Below are 10,726 nucleotides of genomic sequence, written 5' to 3'. Positions count from 1 at the left end.
GTAAGCTGCAAGATAGATAGAATGGTGGGAATAACTGCCACAGAGCAGAATTAAGAAAAAAGAATGAAAAGAACTGAGGACAGTCTCAGAGAGCTCTGGGACAACATTAAACGCACCTACATTAGAATTATAGGGGTCCCAGAAGAAGAAGAGAAAGGGTCTGAGAAAATATTTGAAGAGATTGTAGTCAAAAACTTCCCTAACATGGGACAGGAAACAGTCAATCAAGTCCAGGAAGCACAGAGAGTCCCATACAGGAGAAACACACTGAGACACATATTAATCATACTAACAGAAATTAAATTCAAAGAAAAAATATTAAAAGCAGCAACAAATAACATACAAGGGAATCCCCATAAGGTTATCAGCTGATTATTCAACAGAAACTCTGCAGGCCAGAAGGCAGTGGAAGGATATGTTTAAATTGACGAAAGGGAAAAACCTACAACCAAGATTACGCTACCCAGCAAGGATCTCCTTCAGATTTGATGGAGAAATCAAAAGCTTTACAGACAAGCAAAAGCTAAGAGAATTCAGCACCACAAAACCAGCTGTGCAACAAACACTAAAGGAACTTCTCTAACTGGGAAACACAAGAGAAGAAAAGGACCTACAAAAACAAACCCAAAACACTTAAGAAAATGGTAATATGTACATACATATCAATAATTACCTTAAATTTAAATGCTCCAACCAAAAGACACAGGCTGGCTGAATGGATATAAAAACAAGACCCGTATATATGCTGTCTACAAGAGACCCACTTCAGACTTAGGGACACATACAGACTGAAAGTGAGGGGATGGAAAAAGAGATATTCCATGAAAATGGAAATCAAAAGAAAGCTGGAGCAGCACTACTCCTATCAGATAAAATAGACTTTAAAATAAAGAATGTTACAAGAGACAAGGAAGGGGACTCCCCTGGTGGCGCAGTGGTTAAGAATCTGCCTGCCAATGCAGGCAACACAGGTTCAAGCCCTGGTCCAGCAGGATTCCATATGCCGCGGAGCAACTAAGCTCGTGTGCCACGACTACTGAGCCTGCACTCTAGAGCCTGTGAGTCACAACTACTGAGCCCACGTGCCACAACTACTGAAGCCTGTGGGCCTAGAGCCTGTGCTCCGCAACAAGAGAAGCCACCGCAATGAGAAGCCCGCACACCGCAACGAAGAGTAGCCCCCACTCGCCGCAACTAGAGAAAAGCCCATGCACAGCAAAGAAGACCCAACTCAGCCATAAATAAGGAAATAATAAAAATAAAATGCTCCCAGTCTTTAAAAAAAAGAGAGAGACAAGGAAGGACACTACATAATGATCAAGGGATCAATCAAAGAAGAAGATATAACAATTATAAATATGCACCCAACATAGGAGCACCTCAATACATAAGGCAAATGCTAACAGCCATAAAAGGGGAAATCGACAGTAACACAGTAATAGTGGGGGACTTTAACACCTCATTTACACCAATGGACAGATCATCCAGACAGAAAGTTAATAAGGAAACACAGCTTGAAATGACACAGTAGACCAGATAGATTTAATTGATATTTATAGGACATTCCACCCAAAAGTGGCAGAATACACTTTCTTCTCAAGGGCACATGGGACATTCTCCAGGATAGATCACATCTTAGGTCACAAATCAAGCCTCAATAAATTTAAGAAAACTGAAATCATTTCAAGCATCTTTTCCAACCACAATGCTATGAGATTAGAAATCAATTACAGGGGAAAAAACTAAAAAATACAAACACATGGAGGATAAACAATACACTATTAGGTAACCAAGAGATCACTGAAGAAATCAAAGAGGAAATGAAAAAATAACTAGAGACAAATGACAATGAAAACACAACGATCCAAAACCTATGGAATGCAGCAAAAGCAGTTCTAAGAGGGAAGTTTATAGCTATACAAGCCTACCTCAAGAAACAAGAAAAATCTCAAATAAACAATCTAACCTTACACCTAAAGGAACTAGAGGAAGAAGAACAAACAAAACCCAAAGTTAGCAGAAGGAAATAAATCATAAATATCAGAGCAGAAATAAATGAAATAAAAACAAAGAAAACAATAGCAAAGATCAATAAAACTAAAAGCTAAACAAAATTGATAAACCTTTAGCCAGACTCATCAAGAAAAAGAGGGAGAGGACTCAAATCAACAAAATTAGAAATGAAAAAGGAGAAGTTACAGTGGACACTACAGAAATACAAAGGATCATAAGAGACTACTACAAGCAACTATATGCCAATAAATTGGACAACCTGGAAGAAATGGACAAATTGTTAGAAACGTATAACCTTCCAAGACTGAACCAGGAAGAAATAGAAAACATAATTACCAATCGCATGTAATGAAATTGAAACTGTAATTTAAAATCTTCCAACAAACAAAAGTCCAGGACCAGATGGCTTCACAGGCAAATTCTATCAAACATTAGAGAAGAGCTAACACCCATCCTTCTCAAACTCTTCCAAAAAATTGCAGAGGAAGGAACACTCCCAAGCTCATTCCACAAAGCCACCATCACCCTGATACCAAAACCAGACAAAGATATCACAAAAAAACAAAACTAAAGACCAATATCACTGATGAACATACATGCAAAAATCCTCAACAAAATACTAGCAAACAGAATCCAAAAACGCATTAGAAGGATGATACAGCACTATCAAGTGGGATTTATCCCAGGGATGCAAGGATTCTTTAATATACACAAATCAATCCGTGTCAAACACCATGTTAACAAATTAAAGAATAAAAAACCATATGATCATCTCAATAGATGCAGAAAAAGCTTTTAAGAAAATTCAACACCCATTTATGAGAAAAGCTCTCCAGAAAATGGGCATAGAGGAACCTAACTCAATATAATAAAGGCCATACACGACAAACCTACAGCAAACATCATTCTCAATGTTGAAAAACTGAAAGTACTTCCTCTAAGATCAGGAAGAAGACAAGGATGTCCACTCTCACCACTATTATTCAACATAGTTTTGGAAGTCCTAGCCACGGCAATCAGAGAAGAAAAAGAAATAAAAAGAATACACATTGGAAAAGAAGTAAAACTGTCACTGTTTGTAGACATCATACCATACATAAAAAATCCTAAGGATGCCCAGAAAACTACTAGAGCTAAATCAATGAATTTGGTAAAGTTTCAAGGGACAAAGTTAATGCACAGAAATCTCTTGCATTGCTATACACTAACAATGAAAAAACTGAAAGAGAAATTAAGGAAACAATCCCATTCACCTTTGCAACAAAAAGAATAAAATACCTAGGAATAAACCTACCTAAGGAGGTAAAAGACCTGTACTCAGAAATCTACAAGACACTGATGAAAGAAATCAAAGATGACACAAAAAGATGAAGAGATATACCATGTTCTTGGATTGGAAGAATCAATATTGTGAAAATGACTATACTACCTAAAGCAATCTACAGATTCAATGCAATCCCTATCAAATTACCATTGGCATTTTTCACAGAACTAGAACAAAAAAATCTTAAAATTTGTACGGAGACACAAAAGACCTCGAATAGCCAAAGCAATCTTGAAAACGAAAAATGGAGCTGGAAGAAGTCAGGCTCCCTGACTTCACACTATACTACAAAGCTACAGTAATCAAGACAGTATGGTACTGGCACAAAAACAGAAATACAGATCAATGGTACAGGATAGAAGGCCCAGAGTTAAACCCAGACATCTATGGTCACCTTATCTTTGATAAAGGAGGCAAGACTATACAATGGAGAAAAGACAGCCTCTTCAATAAGTGGTGCTGGGAAAACTGGACAGCTACATGTAAAAGAATGAAATTAGAACACTCCCTAACACCATACACAAAAATAAACTCTAAATGGATTAAAGACATAAACGTAAGACTGGACACTATAAAACTCTTAGAGGAAGACACAGGAAAAACACTCTTTGACGTAAATCACAGCAAGATCTTGACCCACCTTCTAGAGTAATGAAAATAAAAATAAACACATGGGACCTAATGAAACTTAAAAGCTTTTGCACAGCAAAGGAAACCATAAACAAGACAAAAAGTCAACCCTCAGGATGGGAGAAAATATTTGCAAACAAAGCAGTGGACAAGGGATTAATCTCCAAAATATACAAACAGCTCACAGAGCTCAGTATCAAAAAAACAAACAACCCAGTCAAAAAATGGGCCAAAGACCTAAATAGACATTTCTCCAAAGAAGACATACAGATGGCCAACAAATACATGAAAAGCTGCTCAACATCACTAATTATTAGAGAAATGCAAATCAAAACTACAGTGAGGTATCACCTCACACCGGTCAGAATGGCCATCTTCAAAAAATCTACAAACAATAAATGCAGGAGTGGGTGTGAGGAAAAGGGAACCCTCTTGCACTGTTGGTGGGAATGTAAACTGATACAGCCACTACTGAGAACAGTATGGAGGTTCCTTAAAAAACTAAAAGTGGAATTACCATATGACCCAGCAATCCCACTACTGGGCATATACCTGAGAAAACTATAATTTAAAAAGACACATGCACCCCAATGTTCATTGCAGCACTATTTACAATAGCCAGGTCATGGAAGCAACCTAAATGTCCATCGACAGATGAATGGATAAAGAAGATGTGGTACATATGTACAATGGAATATTACTCAGCCATAAAAAGGAACGAAATTGGGTCATTTGTAGAGACGTGGATGGACCTAGAGACTGTCATACAGAGTGAAGTAAGTCAGAAAAAGAAAAACAGATATTGTATATTAATGCATATATGTGAAATCTAGAAAAATGGCACAGATGAACCGGTTTGCAAGGCAGAAATAGAGACACAGGCGTAGAGAACAAACATATGGACACCAATGGGGGAAAGGGGGGGTGGGATGAATTGGGAGATTGGGATTGACATATATACGCTAATATGTATAAAATAGATAACTAATGAGAACCTGCTGTATATCATAGGGAACTCTACTTAATGCTCTGTGGTGACCTAAATGGGAAGGAAATCCAAAAAAAGAGGGGATATATGTATACATATAGCTGATTCAGTTCACTGTACAGCAGAAACACAGCATTGTAAAGCAACTATACCCAATTAAAAAAGAAAATGTGGAGCCCTGGATTTTTGTTGCTGCCAGACTATTTGGGGCACCTCCTGCCTGGCTTTGGTTTACATCAACATTCATATTCAGGATCTAGGCCCTTAAGTTGTCCAGGCAATATACTCTGGCTGGACGAGAGTCCCCCAGGTGTACAGAAAGGACTCAATCATTTCAGTGTACTCAGTAAGTACTGGGTACTGTGATGGGCACTCTGGAGGGTTTGAGAACCTGCAACACAAAGCTCTGACTCTCAGGGGGCCTAAATTGGGGTGGAAAGAGAGGGCATCTCATATCCTCTGGTACCAGCTAGAGTTCTCAGTGAAGGCAGTTCTTCACAAGAATTTTCAAATATCCTGCTGGACTTCCATGTAGGACCAAATGAAAAAGAGTGTTTATAATTACAGGACATTGAATCTAACTCTATTTTATACATAAATAAAAGCTTTGTGGGGTTTTTTTGCAGTTTTAATATACACTGGAATTTCCAAGAATGCAATAAAGGGACAATTGGATTCTATTTTATTTTTAACTTTACGAAGAATTGTTTACCATTTCAGAAAATCACAGTGAACTTGTCAAATACAACAACCTACATCCACCTGCATTTGTAATTTTTCATTCTCAGTGAGCCGATGGCAAAGCATCAAACTAACTCTATTGTGCTCTTCTAGTGAGCCATGTCCAAGCATCACATATTGAAACCCATCAGTTTATTACATTACTTTCCTTTTTTTTCCTCCTTTCAGAATTAAAGTATCATATTATTTGCTTAGGCAAGTTTTATTCGGAGTTAATTTCACTTCATGATGGTAAAGGGGGCATTAGAAAATATTTATTTAAAAAACAAACAAGAAAAGGAGTCTGGTGGGGCTGAGAATCAGGGCTCTAATCTTCCCAAGAATGGCCGCAGGGAGGCCAAGGCGTGGACCAGTACTGCCCTCTGGTGGCCATGGGGGACATAGCAAGCACAAACTGCTCTCCCACCCCTGAGAATCCCTCTGTCACTGAGGGTCAGTTCCTGGGCCAGGGGCGGTGGAATGCTGCTCACCCAGCCCTGACCACACCCCTGCCCAGCCACTATGACCTGGGAAGAAGGGGCAGGCGGGAAAACGTTTGCAGTGGTTCAAAAACAGAAGCCAACCAAAGAGTTCCTCAGTCCTGCCAATACCACTTACCACCCCCTCTGGCAGCACTCCCTCCACTTTGCCTCTCTCCATTCCCCACCACTGGAGGAAGTTCAGGTTAAACATTTCCCTCTCCTATAAAATGGGGTCACCACCTGCCTCATAATGTTGTAGGAACTGATATAACACATGTGATATAACACATGCAAAGTGCTGAGGCCCAAACCATGGAAAATGGAAAATCCATGCTTTATCTAAAAAGGGCAGCCACTACTCATTGCCAGACGATGAGGAACACACCTGCATTAAACAAGTTGGGTTTATTGCTCACTGCATAAGGGAGAACACACACCTTTAGAATCGTGAGGGGAAATCTCTGTAGGATGCTACAAAGGACTTATGATTTGGACAAGTTAGGTGATTTGGGGGAGGGTTCAAAGAAGCAGGGCTCTCTCTAAATGGATGCTGTGAGGAAGTGCAGGATGACTGGCTATCTCAGTAATGTGAGAGGCATGAAGTGAGGCTAAAACTATCATTCTTAAAGAAGTACATTAGCCAGGACAGGGAGACAGAACATTTAGTCTGTTTTTTTTCTGGGCCATGCCATGCGGCTTGTGGGATCTTAGTTCCCCAGCCAGGGAATGAACCAGGCCTTTGGCAGTGAAAAGCGCGGAGTGCTAACCACTGGACCGCCAAGGAATTCCCAATATTTGGTCATTTTTGTGGTTTAGACAATGTTCATGTTTTTCTCTTCGTTCAGGCAGAATTACAGAATGGTCTTTTGTCTTGACCACAGTCACGGAGCAGTATTGTAGGTGTTCTGTGAAATTGTCTATTTTTAGCAGGAGAGGCCTACCTTTTAGTACTAGGCCAGCTCCTGGATGACAGGCACTGCTTTTCCTTCATCATCAGAGATCCTTGTCATTAAGGTTTTTTAGGCCTTGATCTGAAATAGTTGAGGACATATAACTTATAACATTTATCTTTACAATAAGCAAAGAGCTCAGAGGGTTTAACTTGAATTTCCCTTCTCAAGAAATGAGAATTTGGTAGGTTTTCCACCTTCAGTAAGGGCAAGATTGTGGTAGTCGGTTATACCCTGAGGTCAGAGGGTTGAATGACAGGGAGCCAGTGGATTAATCTCCCAGAACACATACCTTCCCCTTCCATAACTAGGGCTCTAGTGGTTAGGGTATGCAAAGCTGGAAGACCTTGAGAGGTTCTCTCATCCCACCTAGCAAACACATTTGTCCAAGGAACGCCCAGGGCCTCTAAAAATGTCTGTTCCTGATTTAGCATGTATCAATATTTCATTCCTTTCTATTGCTAAATAGTATTCTCATTGTATACATATACCACATTTTATTTATCCATTCATCAGTTCATAGATATTTGGGTCAAATGCTAACTCCATGGTTTAACCTTTTAAGAAGCGGAACTCTTTTCCAAGTAGTAGCTGCACCATTTTACATTCTCACCAGCAATCCTAGTCAACACATGTTATTCTGTCTTCGTGATTATAGCCATCCTAATGGGATATGAAGTGGCATCTCATTAAAGTTTTGATTTGCATGTCACTAATCTTTTCATGTGCTTATTGGCCATTTGCTTATCTTCTTTGCAGAAATGTCTATTCTAATCCTTTGTCCATTTTTTAATTGGATTGTCTTTTTTATTGTTGAGTTTTAAGAGTTCTTTCTATAACCTAGATACTAGATTCTTATCAAATATACGATCTGCAAATATTTTCACCCATTCCGTGGGTTGTCTTTTTCACTTGATCAACTTTTTCTAACCTTAACTAAAAAAAAAACTTTACGGCTTCCCTGGTGGCGCAGTGGTTGAGAGTCCGTCTGCCAATGCAGGGGACACGGGTTCGTGCCCCGGTCTGGGAAGATCCCACATGCCACAGAGCGGCTGGGCCCGTAAGCCATGGCCGCTGAGCCTGCACGTCCGGAGCCTGTGCTCTGCAACGGGAGAGGCCACAACAGTGAGAGGCCCGCATACGGCAAAAAAAAAAAAAAAAAACTTTATTGCTAAAAATGCTAACCATCATCTGAGCCCTCAGCGAGTTGTAATGTTTTTGCAGTAGTAACATCACAGATCACTGATCACCAGAACACATATAATAATAATAAATAAGTTTGAGATATTCTGAGGATTAGCAAAATGTGACACAGAGACATGGAGGGAGCAAACGCTGTTGGAATAACGACCTTGATGGACTTGATGCAGTGTTGCCACAAACCTTCAATTTGTTTTAAAAAAAAAAGAAAAGCAATAAAGTGAAGCACAATAAAACGAGGTCTGCCTGCACTGGACAGCAACCATGCGGCAGGCAATGGAGCTCCAAGTGTGGACAGTGCTCATCCCTTGCTCTCAAGTCTCTTGGGGGAGGTGGCACAGGGTTGCTATATAGGATGTAGGTGCTGACTCAAGGGACAGAACATGCAGTGGGACCCGAGGGACAGAACTTGCCCAGAGACGCTGACCCTGAAGCTGATTCTTAAAGAATGAGTCAGAGTTTGCCAGACACAAAAGAGTCAAGTGGAAACAAAGAGTCGTGATGTGTCCAAGAAGTGGCCTGTAAGTAGTTTGATGAGCCTGCGACACAGCGTGTATGCGGGGGCTTCTGGGAAGTGAGGGAGCTGGGGCGGGATTAACGAAGTGCTTGGATATCAAGTCAAGAAGTCTGGATTTCATCCTGTAGACAATGGGAAGTGAGTGAAAGATTGTCCTTAGGGAAGCGATGTGATCAAATGTGCATTTTAGGCAAGTCCAATGAGAAGTGTTTGAGTTTCACCTTATAAAAAGCTTCTAGGTGCCCCTCACACTTACATAGCTGCCAAGTATTAATCCCCTACTGTGTGCCTAGGCATGCCCAGATACCTTTTTTTTCCCCTATACTCTTTATCCCTTTCTCTCTACTGGCTCTTAGTCTGCCTCATCCCATGCCAAGTTTGTAAACAATGTTATAAATAATGATACTAAGACATTAAGGTGAGAATATTGCCATCGCTGTAAAGCCAGGCAACCTTGGAAAGAGCCGTTTCAGTTGAGGGACAGGAGCAGTGGTCAGGAATTGATTGGCACGTCAGGAAGGTAAAGTGGGGAATAGAGATGTTCTGTCTGGGAACCTTACAGTGAAAGGAAGGAGTTAAGCACTGAAGATTGTAAGAAGCGTGTGATTTCCCAGGGAGCCTGGGAGGAGAGAGCCTGAAGGCACAAGAAAGTTGGTGCGTGGACTTGTTTCAAGAGGGGAAAGAGGAGGTAGAGGAGGGATGGATGGAAAGGTCTTTTCCACTGTCAATGGAGGATGACTGAAGGCTGAATGTAGATTGTCTGTGGCGTGGGGGAAGCTGGGGAAGGCTTACTTTACTGCCTGCCTTCGATTTTTCCAGTGAAGATCTACTGAGAATGGAGAAGAGGCTGGTGAGAAAGGAATCTGAAGGGAATGGGCAAGGTTTGAAGGAGTGTTTGTGTGGGAAGGAGTGGGACATGTTGAGAAGGATGATCACCAACGCCCTGTGGGGGCCCAGCGAGGTTGGGGACCACAGGCAGGATGGGGCCCCACACAGCAAGGCTGGGAAACTTCCTTCAGCATCCTCAGGAGACCGGCGGGGGAACAGAGAAGGTCTGAGTGGAGGTTGAGGTTTGGTTGTGTGGGTCAGAGGAGATGAAGGGTGTGAGAAAAGTATGGGGACGTGATAGATAACAGCATCCAGTCCGTTTAGGAAGAGATGCTTAACAGGGAGGGGACTGTGAGAACTGAAAGGTTGTGATCGGAAGTGAGGATGAAAGAAAGCTGACCATTTCAGACCCAGGGCAACAGGTGCGGGCTCAAATCCAAGGGATAGCTGTTAATGTGGGGAGAGAGCTGACTCGATCAACTTTTTTTTTTTTTTTTGCGGTACGCGGGCCTCTAACTGTTGTGGCCTCTCCCGTTGCGGAGCACAGGCTCCGGACGCGCAGGCTCAGCGGCCATGGCTCACGGGCCCAGCCGCTCCGCGGCATGTGGGATCTTCCCAGACTGGGGCACGAACTCGTGTCCCCTGCATCGGCAGGCGGACTCTCAACCACTGCGCCACCAGGGAAGCCCTTGATCAACTTTTAAGCACAAAAATTTTTAAGTTTGATGAAGTCCAACTTATTTATCATTGGCTGCTTGTACTTTTGGTGTCATATCTAAGAAACCACTGCCTAGACCAAGGTCACAAAGATTCACACTATGTTTTCTTCTAGCTTCTAAGAGTTTTACAGTTTTAGCTAACTTTTATGTCTTAGATACATTCAGAGTTAGTTTTTCAATCAGAATATGCAATGTAATAAGATCCCAGGTGATCTCTATGCACAATGAAAGTGAGAAGCATTGCTTTAAATTACTAATAAATTCCCTTTTTTTTTTTTTTTGGCTGGAGCATATGGTAGTTTTAAAAATTTTTTTTTGAATTTTATTTTTTTATACAGCAGGTTCTTACTAGTCA

Source organism: Delphinapterus leucas, chromosome 6 (genome assembly GCF_059928025.1).
Source record: "Delphinapterus leucas isolate spDelLeu-1000000601 "Yukka" chromosome 6, BTC_Dleu_Yukka2, whole genome shotgun sequence".
In the NCBI taxonomy this organism is placed as follows: Eukaryota; Metazoa; Chordata; class Mammalia; order Artiodactyla; family Monodontidae; genus Delphinapterus; species Delphinapterus leucas.
The sequence above is the reverse complement of the archived record's forward strand: the minus strand, read 5'-3'. Positions refer to the sequence as shown.